General features: G+C 40.9%; 1 protein-coding gene and 1 long non-coding RNA gene across 3 annotated transcripts in view; one reads left to right on the top strand and one right to left on the bottom strand.

Moving 5' to 3' along the window:
* LOC114050079 overlaps positions 1 to 10,289 on the top strand; it is a 121,633-nt gene extending 111,344 nt beyond the window's left edge. For both annotated transcript variants that reach the window (XR_003569931.1, XR_003569932.1), the window contains exon 5: positions 8,969 to 10,289. This is a non-coding gene — a long non-coding RNA (uncharacterized LOC114050079). The remainder of the gene's footprint in view (positions 1 to 8,968) is intronic.
* LOC114050078 (small conductance calcium-activated potassium channel protein 3-like) overlaps positions 1 to 18,446 on the bottom strand; it is a 284,782-nt gene that overhangs the window by 73,625 nt on the left and 192,711 nt on the right. The window lies entirely within an intron of this gene.

Genomic DNA, 18,446 nt, shown 5'->3' with positions numbered 1-18,446 from the left:
AGTTAAATGATGGGGTCAGATGCCTGATTGTAGAGGATGGCTAAGGTTCCTGAGATTCAGAGTAGGACTAGAGTTCTTAACAGGCACAGACTCAATGTGAAAATATATTGCCTGGCATGATACTAAGACAGTCACAATAGTCACCATCATCTTGAACCTACCTCTACCTATGAACCATTTCTTCCCAAACTTACTGGGAGGTTGTTTTTGCACAGAAATGAGTATGATATTTTGTAATGGAAGTTAACTGAAACGTAGAATTCACTTTCCATAAAGCTGATTTATGGCAAATATTAAATATATCCCATAAAGAATGGAGCATTTGAAGTCTTTGTTACATGGACATTAAGTATATGGAAGTTACCTGGGATAATCTCATCAGATTAAAAGGGATAGATCTCTTGTCATCTTCTAATCTAACTCCTTTTGTTGTTGTTGAGTTGATTTTCAATCATGTCCAACTTTTCTTGACCCGATTTGGGGTTTTCATGGCAAAAATACTGGAGTGGTTTGCCATTTCCTTCTCTAGCTCATTTTACAGATGGGGAAACTGAGGCAAACATGGTTCAGTGACTTGCCCAGGGTCACACAGCTAGTAAGTGCCTGAAGCCAGATTTGAACCCAGGAAGATGAGTCTTCTTGACTCCAGGCCTGGAGTTCTGTGCACTATGGCGCCACCTAGCTGTCCTACTCTAGCCTGTAGGTGGGATGTAAATGAGACTTAATTTTACACATATGAGTGCAGTAAGTGAACTCCACGAGACTGTCTACATTTTTTTGCTCTGCTGGAATCTTGTTGTAACAAATGCTGCTTTAATTGGTATAAGGGAGGGAGAAGGGATGGATGTAATTCTCTGCTTCCAACTCAGTTGATGTAGTCACAGGATTTACTCAAGGATGATGGGGTTTAACTGTGGCATCAATGTGTTCAACTAACTGGAAAGCTGTGACTGCACTTGGTGATTCCTTTACAAAGTATAAACAGCCCTCAGCTGAGTCAGAAGGGAATAACCTGATTGCCTGAGTAAATAAGACAGCTAGGTGGTGCCATAGTGCACAGAGTGCCAGGCCTGGAGTCAGGAAGATTCATCTTCCTGAGTTCAAACCCAGCCTCAGACACTTACTAGCTGTGTGACCCTGGGCAAGTCACAGAACCCTGTTTGCCTCAGTTTCCCCATCTGTAAAATGAACTAGAGAAGGAAATGGCAAACCACTCTAGTATCTCCGCCAAGAAAACCCCAAACGGAGTCATAAAGAGTCAGACGTGATTGACAACAACAACTGGGCAGATAAACTAGCTCTAGCCCAGGAGCATTAAATATCTAAACCCTGATGCACTCGAGAAGGAGAGATCCCAACTCCTGAGAGGCAATCATTCTTGGGCACTGAAAGATCTCCCTCTTCCCTGCCCTCATTGGCCATGGCATCTAGCAGCATAGAAATAGGAGATCTACCTATCCAGCATTTGAAGAATTCTTCGGTTTGAGAGAAGGGTGTTGCGGTTGAGTCGTGGCCCGCTTAGCACAGATGATGCACCTAGAGGGAGCCGCATGAGGATTCCATGAAGAAAGAAAGGACTTCATATCCCTGGAATAGCAGGGGTGATGAGATGCCTTTGCCACGTGCGCATCCTTTGGGAGGGGGTCTCAAATGAGGCAACAAGGAGGTGTTAGTGGCCTTATTCTTTGTCTGAATGCTGTGTGGTATCTAAAGACTTTATCTTAAACAAAGAACTCATTACCTTGGTCTCCAAACCCGTCTGTCTTCCAAACCTATGAACTTCTGTTCCAGGTATCACTCGTCTTCCAGCCTCTCAGGTTCCCCACGTTGGTGCTGTTCTAGGCTTCTCACTTTCCTTTGTCCCACTTAACTGATCACTTGCCAAGTCTTGCCATCCTACCCCTTCAGTATCTCTCACATCGGGTCTTTCCCTCTACTCCCCTCGATACAACTTTGCCTCTTGCCTAGATGACTGTAACAGCCTCCCAGTTGGTTCTACTGCCTCAAGTCTCTCCCCACTTCAGGTCATCTTTAACACTGCTGTCAGATGCTTTTCACAAAGTGCACATCTGACCAAATCATCCCCGACTCAGTGGCTTCTTATTGTTATACTATGTTATGGAAATGCTTGTTTTAGTCCATAAATGAAAAATAAAATAAATTTTTAAAAGAATTACATAAAAATTCCTCTATTTGACCATGAAAGCTCTTTACAACCTTGCCTCTACCTCAATTCAGACTCATTGCACATGACTCCTCCTCCCTCATTCTGTGATTCAGCCAACCAGGCTTTCTCTCTCTCTCTCTCTCTCTTTTTTTTTTTTTCACACAGGATACTTCATCTCCGGTCGCCATACCTTTGCACTGACTGTCCCCTATGCTTGGAATGCATTGTCTACTCATCTCCACCTCAGAAAATGCATCTTTTCCTTCATGAAGCAGACCAAGCACCACCTTTGACATGAAGTCTTTCCTATGATATGCAGCAAGCACTTCATTAATGCTTGTTTTCTTCTGTCCTGATTACCCTAACTACTATACTTTCTACTACTATTCCCTTTCCTAATTTCTTTATATTATTAACTATTTATTTATTCTTTACAGACTTATTTATGTGCTTGTTGTTTTCTCAGTTAGAATCTAACCTCCTTAAGTAGGGATTGTTCCATTTATCTCACTTATAGCTTTGGCACCTAGTACAGTACCTGATAAACAGGAGGTGATTAATAAATGATTGTAAATTAATCGACTAATTTTTCAAAAGATGGAGAGTGTCCAAAGGAGGGCAATCAGGATGGTGAGGAATTCCAAGTTAATGTCATGTGAGGTTCAATTGGAGAGACCGGGGCTATTTAGCCTGAAGAACAGAAAACAGGGATGGGGTGGGGGAGGGACACACGTAATAGCTGTGTTTCAAGTATTTAAATGGCTGTCATGTGGAAGAATTATTACACTTTTTCTGTTTGGTCTCAAAGACCAGAACTAGGCTCATTGGGTAGAAATAGCAAGGAAGCCAATTTGGCCTGGTTGTAAGGAAAAACTTCGTAACAATTGGAGCTGTCTAAATGGGCTGCCTTGGGAGGGGGCAGCTCTTCCTTCCTCATAGGAAGTCTTCAAAGAAAAGCTGGATAACCATTTTCAGGTGTGCTGTAGAGGGAATTACAGGTAGGAGTTGGATCAGAGGGCTTCTGAATTCCTTCCAACTCTGAGAGTCCATGAGAAATTCCTTCCCTCAAAGACCTTACAGTCTAGGTAGAGAGACAACATACACACACACACATATTTTAAATAACCATGTCAAAGCAGTATATAATGAAGAACAAACGGTGGGCTTTTTTTTTGGCCAGAGAAAGCTGTCTGGAGGATGGAGGGCTAGAGCTTGGTAGGATATGTATACCTGGGAGGAAGAGGAGGGAGTCTAAGTCTTAGCAACTTCTAAGGAAGACTTAGAGAGGAGAATGGAAGAAATTACAGGAGGTAAGATAAGGGAAGGGGAGGAAAGAAGGAGAAAGAAAAGGGAAGGGAGGAAGAGAGAAAAACAATAAAGGAAAACTTTGAGATGAGATAAAACATCTGGAACAAAGGCACGTTCAGCAGAAGGTGAAGAAACTAGCTTAGCAGATATAGAGAGTCTATGCTAGGGAATAAATTGGTAAAGGTAGCATGACATCCTTACCATAGCTCAATTTTGAGTATTTAAGGGAATTCTCAATTATTTTCCCCTGCTGGAGGTGAGGGTGGAGAGTTGAAATATCATAGTTTTAAAGTCAGTTTTTAAGATAAGAGAATAAAAGTGCATAATCATAGTGTACATATTTATAGGTTTATAAAATTGTTTACATACATTATCTCATTTGACCCTTACAACAACCCCATGAGGTAGATGTTATTATTATCCCCATTTTAGAGATGAGGGAACTGAGGCTGAGAGGGCAAATGACTTGCCCCTGGTTAAATTTGTCACTTTTTTTTTCCAGTCATGTTTGACTCTTTGTGACCCCATTTGCAGTTTCTTGGCCAAAGAGCTTGGAGTGGTTTTCCATTTCCTTCTTCAGCACATTTTACAGGTGAGGAAATTGAGGCAAACAGGGTTCCCAACCATGTGAATTTGGGTAGCTTTTTTTGGGCTCTGTGGGCCTCAGTTTCCTCAACTGTAAAATGATGGCAATGAACCAGCTGAGCTTTAAATCTACAATCCTGTTAGGCCCAGAGAGATTAATTGACAGCTATTCTCTCTTATTCCAAATTCAATACACTTTCCTATTTACTACACTGCCTCCCAATGTTATGTAATACTGTTTTGTGACTGCCTCTTTGTTTTACAAGCAAAATATAAACTTTTAAAGCTTAACACTGATTATACTCTTTGACCTTGCAGTTTTCAAACTGGGAAAAATACATTGTTGTTGTTGGGTTGTTTCAGTTGTGTCCAACTCTTCATGACCCAGTCTGGGGTTTTCTTGGCCAAATACTGGAGTGGTTTGCCATTTCCTTCTCCAGCTCATTTTATAGATGAGGAAACTGAGGCAAAAGGGTTAAGTGACTTGCCCAGGGTCACACAGCTAGTAAGTGTCTGAAGTTGGATTTGAATTCAGGTTTTCCTGTCTCTAGGCCCAGCACTCTGTCCACTGTGCCACCTACCTGCCCTGGGAATAATATATACTGAATCTTTTTTTCTTTAAAAAGAAAAAAAATACTATTTACATAAATTTTATACCTGTATTACTTGTAACAGTGAAAAACTGGCAACAACCTAAATGCTCAATGAGTTGGGGGATAGCTGTAACTGTGATGCATCAGCAATGGAGTATTATGTCATCATTAAGAATGACCACTATTAGGTCATGTGGTATGGTAGGAATCCAGGCCCAGCTACTTACTAGCTGTGTGACTGATTTTTTTTGGGGGGGGGAAGGCAATAGGGTTAAGTGACTTGCCTAGGGTCAAGTGACTTGCCTAGGGTCATGCAGCTAGTAAGGATCGGAGGCTGCATTCTAACTCAGGTCCTCCTGACTTCAAGGACAGTGTGCTATTCACTGAGCCAACTAGCGTCCCGCTGTGTGACTGGGCAAATCACTTCTTTTTTCTGGGTCTCACTTTCCTTAGCTGTAAAGGATTAGATTCAACTCATTCCCTAAGGTCCCTTCCAGCTCTAACATGCTATGAATATGTGACTATAAAGAGATATGGAAATGCCAATATAAAATAATGCCAAGTAGAAAAAAACATTGACCCATAAGTATACTATGATACTTATGTGAATGAACAGAGATACAGAAAGGGAATTACTCGGTTGTTGGGAGTTATCATGGTTATTGATATGTTTAAGAATATTTTTCATTCTAGTCATGTGTACTAGGTTTTTCGTATAAATAATAATAGCTCACATTTATATGATATGTTAAGGTTAGCAAAATTCTTTCTTTAAAATAACCTTATAGTTCAAATCCAGCCTCAGACACTTGACACTTACTAGCTGTGTGACCCTGGGTAAGTCACTTAACCCTGATTGCTTCACCAAAAAAGCAAAATAAAATAAAATAAAATAAAATAACCTTGTAAGGTAACGCAGTACTATTATTATTATTATTATTACTCCCATTTTACAGATAAAGGAAATTAAGTTAAAAAGTTTAAATTAATAATAAGTGGCACAGTGGATAGAGCGATGGGCTTGCAGTCAGGAAGACTCATCGTCTGATTTCAAACCCATCCTCAAACACTTGCTAACTGTGTGACCCTGGGCAAGTCATTGAACCCTGTTTGCCTCAATTTCCTCATCTGTAAAATGAACCGGAGGAGGAAATGGCAAACCACTCTAGAATCTTTGACAAGAAAACCCCAAATGGGGTCATGAAGGGTTGGACATGACTGAGAAATTACTAAACAACAAAGTTAATAATAAAATTATTTTTAAAAATAAAAATGTTTAAAATGCAAACAGTAACAAAATAAATTAACCAGTAAATAAAGAAGAAAATTACACAGAACAAAATTTGCAAATTTATAACAAATGTCTGTCTACTTAATGCTGTTCATAGTTACCTGTCACTTAAGTTAAAGATGTGGTTTATTTGGCTTAATTAATTTTGAGACGTCTTTTATGAAACAAAAAGCCTAGTTAGTACCTAATGCAAATGCTAACCATAACAATCTTTTCAGATAGGACAATTTCCAAGTATTAGTTGTACTCATGAACACTAAATTGTTTCTCTCAATTAATACCTTTCGGGGCAGCTAGGTGAAGCAGTGGGTAGAGCACCTGCCCTGGAGTCAGGAGGACCTGAGTTCAAATGCTGCCTCAGACACATAATATTTCCTAGCTGTGTGACTCTGGGCAAGTCACTTAATCCAAATTGCCTCACCAAAAAACAAACAAACAAAAAACCCCCAAACAATTAATGCCTTTACTAAAAACTAATTTAAAAGTATACAGCGGGGCTTCTTAATCTTTTTTGTGTCCTATACCCCTATGGCAATCCAGTGAAGCCTATAGATCCCTTCTCAGAGTGATTTTTTAAGTGCAAAAAATAAAATACATTGACTTACAAAGGACACAAATTATATTCAAATTTTGGTGTTATTCAGTTGTTCTAATCATGTCCAACTCTCTGTGACCCCATTTGGGTTTTTTTTTTATTACAGTGGTTTGCCATTTCCTTCTCCAGTTCATTTTACAGTTGAGGAAACTGAGGCAAACAGGGTTAAGTGACTTGCCCAGGGTCACAGAGCTCATAAATGTCTCAAGACAGATTTGAACGCAAGAAGATGAGTCTTCCTGACTCCAGGCCTGGCACTGGTTCATAGACTTCAGGTTAATAACTCTTGTCTCTAAATTAATATGCCTCTACCTCACCTAGAAACAGTCCCTTTCTCACAGAAAATGATATCTCCAGAACACATGACAGCAGTTCCTATCTGGAGAACAAGGGGTTAGCAGTGAACTTTAATCAACAGTAACAGTCTGTCTATCCTCACCCCCACAGCAAATTAAATCTTAGTCTGCATTAAAAGAATCATCCTTATCTCGAATAAAGGGGTGATTGTCTCCCTGCACTCTCTCTTAGTCAGACTCCCTCTGGAACACGATGTTCAGTCCCAGGTGGCACATTTTCGAATGGATATTCTCCAATTGGATGACATCTAGCAGAAAGAGACCGGGATGGTGAAGGAACTCTATACAACATTCACATGAGAGCATTTGAAGGAACTTGGGGTGTTTAACCTGAGGAAGAGAAGGCTTAGGGGGTACATAACCATTGTCTTCAAGAGTTTGGAAGGCTTTCATGTAAAAAGGGATTAGTCATGTGTTACACGTAGTACTAGTGGGTGGAAATTACAGAGACTGACTTCAGCTAAAAATAAATAAGGAAGAACTCTTTAGCAATTAGAGCTGTCCAAAAACAGAATGGGCTGCCTTGTTGGGGAATGAGTTCCCCGTCATTGGAGGTGCTCAAGTAGAAAAGGAATTTGGTGAGCAACTGAAGAGGCAAAGTACAGTCATATAATGAAAAACAATAGCAATATTAATCAGGATTAATACATGAATGGTGAGACTGGACTCAGGAAGACCAGTTAGGAACTATAGCTCAAGAAGGAAATGATAGTGGGCATGGGAATGAAAAGGAAGAGATGCATCCAAGAGGCATTATGAAGGAAGGAATAATGAACAGATCTTGGTGACATATTTGCTTCTGGGGCAAGGGAGAAGAGTAGTAAAAAGAGGACCATAAGATTGTGAATTCTTTTGTGAAGTCAAACTAGGCTATTTTTTGCCTGAATTCTTATCTAACCTTAAATTACTGAATGGGTGTTGCCTCAGACAAACTGAGACCTGGGAAAGACTTTAGCTTAAAAAGGTCAAGGTCCTCCACCACATCTGGAGTCATCGCCAGTTGTCTTGACCTATGTCTTGCCACTGGACTCCAATAACTCTGGAGGAGAGAATGAGGCTGATGACTTTGCAGAGCTCTACCTCACTCAAATCCAGTTCACTTGCAAGTCGAAATATCACCCTCATGATGTCATTGGTCCTCTTTGAGAATGAAGCCACAACAAGATTGTGAGACTGGGAGACTTGAAGAGTGAAGAGAAAAAGAAACACATAGAAAGGAGTCATTCTAGGGGAGAAATGGGTTTGGTTTAGAAACACTGAGAGAGGAAGCTATGTAGAAATGTCTAATAGATAGGGACTAGAGCCCAGGAAAGAGTTCAGGTTAGAGACAAAGATTTGGGAGCCATCTGTATAATGGGAATAGTTGACTTAAGAGTGGATGAGTTTCCTAAAGGAGTAAGTGAAATTGGAGAAAAGTAGAGGCCTGAGGATTGGACCTAAGGGGGATAGCCAGTGGTTAAGGAAGCAGGAGGAAATGGAGGAGCTAAAATCCTTAAAGAGGCTTTAGATCTTACAAAGGGGACAAGAATTTGTTGGTAAGGCAGCCCCTTCCCATCTACCTGGCCACTGTACCCTAAGGACCTCCAGGCCTTTCAATCCTCCCTGCATCAGGCTTTTCTGGACCAATGGGCCTTTCCATCTACCTGCAGCTGAACCCTCCTGTATACATTGTCTCCTCCCATAAGAATGTGAAATCTTTGAGAACAACAACTATTTTTCTTTTCAATTTGTAGTCCTAGTGCTTGGCATATATTTAATACTTAATACAAAGTGCTTGGTAGATATTAATAAATGTTTTTTAAAATTCTCTCACTCATTTACATTCATTCATTTATGAAGACAGGTTTGAATTGGAAATTTTTAAAGGAACTTTTATACCATGATTTTGGGGGTAATTAAAAGTGATTGGAGATAGACCCAACCAAGGTTCTCTAAGAAAATTAGTCACGTGTCTTGGAGGGATAGATGGGAGAGGGCTTTGTGGAATCAGAACCCTAATAAACCCTAATAAAATTAACCCTAATAAAATAAACCCTAATAAAAACCCTATTTTATTTTGTTGTGCTTCTGCAGAATTGACATCACTGCAAAGGACTGTGGGAAGACTATAGATATGGCTAACGTGAAGAAACAATTTGAAAATGTGTTCCTGTGGGAAAGAATTCTGTCCTTCGACGGGATAATAGTCAGCACCCATCCAACCTGTTTGCTCCCAGAATGTTCCAGCCACAACTAGGTCACCGTGACTCACTAAACAAATCTTCATCAATCTCCTAACTTTGTACTTTCATCTCCCATCATTGTTCTGCTCCATTTTCGTCTTTCAATGCTGAGAAGTTTCTTTTCCTTCTTAACCCAGTTGTAAGTCTCTAAACTGGCCTGTCACAGTACACTTGGTGGGAATACATGGTTGTGAGACTTGATTGCCTGTCCATGGTCCCATTCTCCCCTTGTATATACAAATATACAAATCAGGAAAGTGTAGAGTATTTCATCAATCCCTTGGTTTCAAGGGGATGGACAATACTTTACACCTACCCAACACCATTTATTAAAGACCTTCTGGGATCCAATTAATTATATTTTTATCAATGGAAAAACTAAGACAAACAGATGAACTACCTGGTCAAAATCAGGCCATGTCAGGATAGCACAAGATCCCAGGCATCCTGACTTTTAAGACCATACCTTAATGGCTATAGTGTACCACACCAGATAGCAGGAGACTAAACTATTGGAGAGTTCTTTCAGTGCTCACTAACGAGGAGTATTGAAGTCCAAAGAACAGATTTCCATCTTGTTAGAAGTGACAAACTTAAACAGAAATCATTTCCCTAAACACACACTCCAATTCCTAGAGGGTGTTTTCTGCCCTGGGAGTTATTAGCTCTTCCTATGTTCCATTACCAGTCCACAACTGAAGCAGAAGCCCTTAGCTGCACAGAAGAAAATCAAAACTGGAAACTCTTTGAAGAACTTCTCCTGGACTCTGTTTCCCTAGAGGATCAAACAGCATGGAATTGGATATAATGGGTGTTAGTTTTAGATCAAATAACACAGCGTGCTATTATATCTCTGATTCCAACATCACTAGAATCATCCAAATGAAATCTGCACAGGAATAAAAGGAAAAGAACTAATGAAAGAGGTTTTGAAGGGCTGGCCTTGATGGAGGGGATCAATGTTTATAAATGTCCTTGATTACAATAAGAGAACAGGACCTTAGATTTCTAAGGCTAGTTTCCTGCAATAATCATTTGTTAAGCACCTCCTATATGCAGGGTGTTGTGCTAGGAGCTAAGGATTCACAGATGAAAAATCAAGGACTGCTGTGGAGGAGTTTACAATCCAATGGGGGAAGGGGAAGTGATACAAAACGGACACACAAAAAAACTGATGCAAAGTAGAATATGATAGGAATAAAGAAGACAAGGTGCTCTAGCAAAATTTGAGGAAGGAGAAATCACTTTCAGGTGAAGGGATCCAGGAATGCTTTACAGAGGATGTGGCCCCTCAGCAAAGTCTCTTTCAGTATAAATGTTCTATAATTTTATTATAGAATAGAATATATAGAATAGAAATGGGATTAAGACACCCCTTTCTACCTGCCCAACTCCACTGACTTTTTCCAGGGACCTGACTTTGCTCCAGGACCTAACTTGGTCACTAGGAGTATGTGGGTTTCTTCTACTTAATCTATATGGTGTGGAAACATCAATTTCTCCCTTCATTCTTGGGGAACAGATAGCTATCAATATTTTAGAATACTGACATTCTTAAAGCACAATCATGCTTATGCTTAAAAAGCACAAGTGGCTCCCTATTGCTTCTAGAATAAAATCTGAACCTTTCTGGCATTTAAAGCTCTTAACCAATGGGTTCAATCAATTCTTCTAAAATAATTTCACATTATTCCCCATCACTTACTCTCTGATCCAGCCAAACTGAATTACTTGCTGTCACACATAATATTCCACCTCTGACCTATGAGCTTCTGCAGACTCTATCCCCTTCCTATCCCATGACAAGAATGCTCTTTCTCCTCACCTCTCTTAGCATGCCTCATTAAGCTGAAATGTCACCTACTGCATGAGATCTTTCTTTAAAGTGGCCATCCCCAATTGCTGGCACTCTCCCCACCTACCACACACACCTGAAATCAGGACATATATGCACTTGCATATATGCTTTATTTCTTGATCTCTGTGCATGTTGTCCTCATTCCCTTTCCTCTCTCCATAGAAAGTAAGCTCCTCGAGGGCAGGGATTGTTTCACTTTTGCCTTCATATCTCCAGCAATGTGGGGCACATGGTGGGAGCTTTTTTTAAGGGAGCATTTGCTAAAATAGGAATATGCAAAAGATGGGTGATTTCTTTAGCATGAGGAAATCACAGCCCATCTGTGACACCCTATGGGATTATCTAAGGATTATAGAGGTTAAGTTCCAGGGTCACACAGCTAGTAAAGCTGAGAGGTAGAACTTTAACTCAGGTCCTCCTAATAGAATTTTAAAAACCAAGGAAAAGCGATGCAAACAAAAAAAAATAGAAAGAGAGCTCACAGATCAATGGTTAGCATTTATATAGTGCTTTACGGTCTATAAACACGTATTATCTTACACATATTTCATTTGATCTCTCATTTGATTCTCTTTAATCTTTATGTACTATTGTATTGGGCTAATAATAATGATGATGATGATGATAATAATAGTTGATTGATTATAACTATTCATTTGTTAATTGTTAGTGGTTGGGGGCAGATAGATGGCACAGTAGATAGAGCACCAGCCCTGAATTCAGGAGGACCTGAGTTCAAATTCAACCTCAGACACATCATACTTACTCGCTGTGTGACCATGGGCAAGTCACTTAACCCTCATTGCCAAAAAAAAAAATTGTTAGTGGTTATTCCATTACTAATATAAGCTTGTACAAGGAGAAATAGTTCTTGTTACTGATTTTAGCATTATATCTTCCAATATTAATAGAACTGTCCAACTTAGGGGCAGCTAGTAGTGCAGTGGATAGAGCACTGACCCTGGAGTCAGGAGGACCTGAGTTCAAATCCGGCCTCAGACACTTGATACTTACTAGCTGTGTGACCCTGAGCAAATCACTTAACTCCAGTTGTCTTGCAAAACAAAAGAATTGTTCAATTTATTCCCTCTTATTATTGAATTATTGGTATTAAGATATTGGCAGATTTGAGCTTTAACCCTTTCTTAACTGATGGCTGCTTTTAAGCCCACAATGTTCTTTGTGGATCATTATCCTCTAAGGATGTTTGTTTACATGATCAAAAGAGTTGTCCCCTTGTAGCTAGAGTCAAGCCACAAACTTGTTTTGCCATCACAGCTTAGAGCAGGCCCGCACAACATACAGCCCATGGCCTGCTTGTGGTCCGCCAAAGGACCCAGAAAAATATAAGGTTGCCACTGCGCACTGTCTCCTGTTTGTCATGTGACCCACAGCAACCAACCATCCTCAGTCTGTCTCTAGCCTAACCTATCTGCTGCCCAAAGAAGTTTAGCCTATTTTAATTTCAGCCCCAACCTGCTTCCAAGTTGTGCAGGTCTGGCTTAGACTCTCTCAGGGCCTTTCCTCTCATCTCAATGTAACACCAAAGGCACTCTTAAACCTTTGGTGTCTGATGCTTCCCTCTAGGCCAGCCCTGGACATCTTGTCCTATCTTCAGGACAACAGACTGTTAATTAACTGGTGAATGAACGGGTTACCCCACTTTAGAGAAATGAACAAGTCCCATTTCCATAGGCTTCAATGGCTCCAAAGCAATGTCTCCACAACAATGTTGTGAGGTAGGTGGTATACATTTTATTAGTCTCATTTTACAAATGAGGAAACTTGAGGCTCTAGAGGGTAAAGGCACCTGTCTGGGATTACACAACTAGAAAACATCAGATCCAGGAGTCAAACCCATGTCCTCCTTGATTCTGGGTCCATGTTGCTCATGGAAGGGAAGGGGAAGGAAAGGGGGAAAGGGAGGGAATAAGCATTTATTTAGTGTCTATTATGTGCCAGGATAGGGGCACTTAGGTGGCACAGTGGATAAAGTGGCCAGCCTGGAGTCAGGAAGACTCATCTTCTGTGTTCTAATCTGGCCTCAGATACTTGCTGACTATGTGACCCTGAGCAAGTCAGAGTTCCCTGTTTGCCTCAGTTTCCTCATCTGTAAAATGAGCAGGAGAAGCAAATAGCAAACCATTCCAGTATCTTTGACAAGAAAACCCCAAAGGGAGTCATGACGTGTCAGACATGACTGAAAACGACTGAATAACAACAACAAAAATGTGCCAGACACTGGGCTAAATGCTCTGGAGGCACATTAGCATTTCAGATCTATGATTTCATAGGTCTGAAAATATAAGGCACTCCATACTGAGGAAATTCCTTTTACCAAAGCAGACTGGTAAATGTTCTGTAACTTACAGTCTTAGAAAGCTGCCTGGTACAGTGAGAGCTTGAAGGACTTTCCTGGAGTCACATAGTCAACATGTGTCAGAGACAAGACTTTAACCCAGGCCTTCCTGCTTTTGAGGCTTTTCTGCCCACATCAGCATGCTCCTCCTCTACATGCCAGCATAGTGGGACAGATAACAGATGATAGGGCAACTTTCATTGGGGCTTGTTTGGTGGAGCATAGGCTGATAATGTGCTTTGAGTGTGATGAGTTTGGAAAAGTGGAGGGTTTTTCCCCTGAAATAGAGAGTTCACTCTGTACCATGAAGCCCCAAATTCAGTACTTTATTTAGAATGCTTATTTATAGACTATCCCCAACCCCGACCAGTTCCTCACGTTTACCATCTAAGAGGTCTCTCCCTTGCTGCAAATGATCCCTTTGCAAGTGCCAAGGAATTAAAGAAGGTTGCTAAGGACTCCCAGAAAACAATGGAGCAGCGAACAAACACCCCAGAATATAGAGCGAAAAGAGGAAAACAAGAGAGGTAAAGCTCAGAGAATGATGAAAGAGCAGAAAATCAGAGAAGTGAGAAAAAGCTTGTCAGTGAGAGCTGGTGTGTTGTGAATAGAAGGAGTTCTCCTTTCGGAAGCAGAATCCTTTGGGCCAGGGTCCAGATTCTGCCACTAACTAGTTGTGTGACTGGGAATAAATCATTTTAACCCTGAGTATCAATTCATCTGTAAAGTGGGGATGATAATACCTGTACTAGTTATCTCACTGGATTGTTGTGGGTAAAGTGCTTTGAACCCAAAAGGGGTATGTAAATGGGGGTTATTATGATTTGTGTCATGGGTTGAAACAAGGAACAAGAGGGATTAAATCAGCACTGATGGAGGGAATACTAGTCAAGCTGTTACCATATTCAGGAAGGCAGGGAAGTGAATCTATGGGGTAAAAAGAAAATAGCTGTTGCCAATAGTTCAAAAATGCAATCACCCCCTCTCCAACTCTGAGGCTGCTTGCAGGTAGCATTTACAAGTTAGGACAGCTTGGTTTCTGGACTGCTGTTTAGGCTGGCCTCTCTTTCTCTCTGTCTCTGTCTCTGTCTCTGTCTCTGTCTTTGTGTGTGTGAAGATAGGCAAGAGAGCTGGATGGTAGAGCAGTGTAACTGGGGCTGGGGGTGGGCAGGGGAAGTGGTGTATGTGTTAGGGACTATCAGGTTTGTCTGTGTATCTGTGTTTGTATCCATGTCCTCATATGTTACATTACATATTTTTATGTGGAAGTCTTGCATCAATCTGTGTTGGGATATGCCTGAGGTCTTAGGCTCCAAGAACCACAAAAAGCAGGGGAATGACCTGTGTCTCAAGGTCAGTGACAGTTGTATCCTTGCAAAGACCTTCCCTGTTCTCTCGGGTGCCCTTGTGTCAGAAGCCACCAGACCCTGACACAAAGTATCCAAGTAAAGTATTAACATTTTAGCTTAGGAAGCTTGCTAAAGAAGCAGCAGGATAGTAGTCCTCTAATCAAGTCATAGAGATGGTTTAGCAGATCTGGTATTTATGATCCATTTTTACCTGGAGAAGTCTTATTGGCTGCAAAATGATTTTTACAGTATATCAACATTCTACTGTTGCTTAAGGGATTGCCCTTCTAGGTCACTACAGTATGAAGACACATTCCCTCAGGAATGAACCTCTCAAATTAACAGGCTTCCCATTAGCACATTTCCCCTAAAGATCCTGTAAACCAAGGCAATTGTTAGGCAAATGATATTCAGGAAAGAAAATGCTGAAAAGAATCCTGGGGCCCATCAGTTCAAACTGATCCCTCTCCTTCGTTTCTCTCCCCCCCCCCCTCCATTCACTTCTCCTTCTAGTTGTAACTTAAAAAGTGGCAAATCCTATTTGGTAAATCAGATCTGACTCTACATTCACTATGGCAACATCAATACTGGGTCAGAAAGATGTCTTCTCCCCAGCCCCCGCAAAGGACAGTGAGAATTCTGTTAAATCTCTGCGTACCATCTTCCCAAAGACTGAATCACTCATGCCTCAGGTGACAAGGACACCAAAATAAACAAGGACATAAACTTGAGCCTTAATCCCTTGAACCAATCAAATCCCATGGATAACCTCCCCATTCACTTAAAGAGAAATTAGCTCAGTCTATATAAAACAAATACCATTTCTACCATACCTTGTGCTCTATATGTGTTTTATATACTCCTATATAGATATAGATATAGATATTGATGTTGTCTCCCCCATTAGAATGTAAACAATCCCATTGAGGGCTTTGTGTTTATCTTTGTATTCCCATCACTTAGCACAGTGCCTGGCACATAGTAGGTACTTAACAAATGCTTGTTGATTTGTTGGAGCCATACAGCATCAGTAGAAGAACACTGTTGTTAAAAAAAAAAAAAGATAGTCCTTTGTTTCAGTAAGAAGCTTAGAACTATTTTCCCAAGAACAATTCAGTTCTGGGTCCAGTTCATTGTCCATGTGCAATGTCTGTCAAATGTTTGGATGGACCAGCTCTATGTGTTATCTAGCCAATTGCATATTATAGTCTGGACAATAGGTGTTCTTCAACCATTTGATTTTTCTTATGTAGATGGTTAGGGAAAACTCTTTTGAATGATTATGGATCTTTGTTAGAAATCTCCATGGTATTCTAGGATTTGATGCAATAAACTCATTATCACACTCAAAGAATCTAGCCTTACAGACTAAGAAGTGCACTTGATAGGGATTCCTTTTAAAATGTGGGATTGTGAAGGGTGCCTGTCCAGGGGATGAGTACAAATTCTTAAGGTAAGAGGGAGAAAAAGGGAAAATACTCACTTCCCTAGTGAAGGGATTGGACAGTCTTCAAAATAAGCTATAGAAAACTGTATTTTAAAAGTCAGCTGGTGTACAACTGGTTCATCAACAACCCAATGACTAATCATGCCATGGGGCCAACTTTCAGTTCTGGAATGCTCTGTAGACAAAGACTTTCAATTCTCCATGCCATATTTTAGCAAGGAAGAAAGGATTTATTAAGGATTTATTAAATATTATGTACCAGGCACTAGGAACAAGGGCTAATTACCCTGAAGAGAAGACATGAGGTAGGAGGGAAGGAAGGAAAGAAGCATTTATTAAGCACCTACTGTATGTCAAACTCTATGCTAAGAGCTTTGTAGACATCATCTCATTTGATCATTATAATAATCCTAGGAGGTAGGTCCTGTTATTATCCTCATTTTAATAGTTGTAGAAACTGGGGCAGACAGCCCTTAAGTGACTTGCCCAAGGTCATACAACTAGTAAATGTTTAAGACCAGATTTGATCTCCGGTGTTCCTGACTCTAGGCCCAGTGCTCTTCCCGCTGTGCCACCTAGCTGCCTACATGTGCCACCTACCAGTCCTCAGGTATTTGAAGTCTTGTCCCCTAGAAGAAAAATTAGACTGAGGGTGTTTGGTTTTACAGGACAAAACTGGTGCCACTTCCTTTTTTTTTTTTGGTGAGGGCAATTGGGGTTAAGTGACTTGCCCAGGGTCACACAGCTAGTGAGTGTTATGTGTCTGAGGCCAGATTTGAACCCAGGTCCCCCGACTCCAGAGCCGGTGCTCTATCCACTGCGCCACGTAGCTGCCCGTGCCACTTCTTTTATGAGGCTTTTCTTGGTCATTCAACAGTTGGCAGCACTGTGTTCCTCTTAAAATTACTTTGTATATACTTTATAGTTACTATTATCACTACCACTATCACTACTACTACTTATCTGTATACGCTTTGTATTCTTCCAATAGAATGTAAACTCCCAGAGTGTAAGGACTATTTAAATTCAACAAACACTTATTAAGTGCCTACTATGTGCCAGGCATTGTGCTAAAGTGCTGAGTATACAAGTACAAGCAGAAAGAAAGACAATCCCTGCCCTCAAAGAGCTTACAATCTAATTGGGGAAGACAACACACAAAAGGAAACTTAAAATGTGTGGGGTAGAAGGTACTGGATGTAGGGAAAGACAGAGGTGGCGTGGAATCCAACAGGTGCACCTGGTAGGAAATCATTGGACTGTGAACCCTCTGTAAATGGAAGCATGGGGAGGAATTCTTTGCTCCACTTGCTAGCTCTCCAATCAGAGGTCAGAGGCTGCTAAGGGTACAGATGAGGTGTGAGTACCACAGTGGATGTACCCTCCAGATGATGAATATTCCCTGAAAGTAAGGATGGTGAAGTGGAATCCAAGGAGCGCAGCTGATAAACAATGGTATTTCAGTTTTGTCTTCATATTTTGGCACGTGGTCCTGTATCTTACACATAGTGGATTTGTAATTAATGTTTGTGGAACTGAATGAAATTGTATTGGAGCAGGAGTCTTAGGAAGGCAAATTTTGGCTTAATGTAAGGGAAAGCTTAATTAGCTCAAGGGGAATGGGCTGCCTGGGATACTACGGCCCAGGGGTTTTACCTCACAAGATGTCATCAAGCAAAGGTTGACTGGCAACATTTCAAGGCTACAGTAGAACAGACTCCCCTTTGCACACTCTATGAAACAACCAAATTGGCTTTCTTGTCATTCCTCACACTGGTGCAGAATTCCATCTCCTGTCTGTGTACCTTTGTCCAGACTGTTCCCCATGCCTGAAATGCTCTTCCTCCCTCCTCACTTTGACTTTTCAGAATCTCCAATCTCTTCCAAAGTTCTGTTCAATTTCATGTCCTGTGTGAGACTTTTCCTGATTGCCTCAGTAGTTGGTGCCTTCCCTCCCAAAATTGATTTGTATTTATTTTATACTCAGAGGAAGACATTTCAGCTGATTGGCTAAGGTGCCCATGCTGTATACACACACAGGGGGCTAATCCCTTAGGCAACTGTCAGCCCATGGGGGTGGAGTTGCTACATATATACATATATATGCTACATATACACACATACATATATGTATGTGCATGTACACACACACACACACACATACACATATGGCTGCTATTGTTAGGTAACTGTCCAGATTCCAGCCCATGGGGGGGGTAGGTTGCTACCCATACACCCACGTTTATAATATATGTATGTACACACATACACACACGCGCACGCACACACACACACACACACACACACACACACACA

This window comes from Vombatus ursinus, unplaced genomic scaffold (genome assembly GCF_900497805.2).
Source record: "Vombatus ursinus unplaced genomic scaffold, bare-nosed wombat genome assembly UNPS02014798.1, whole genome shotgun sequence".
Lineage (NCBI taxonomy): Eukaryota > Metazoa > Chordata > Mammalia > Diprotodontia > Vombatidae > Vombatus > Vombatus ursinus.
The sequence above is the reverse complement of the archived record's forward strand: the minus strand, read 5'-3'. Positions and strand labels throughout refer to the sequence as shown.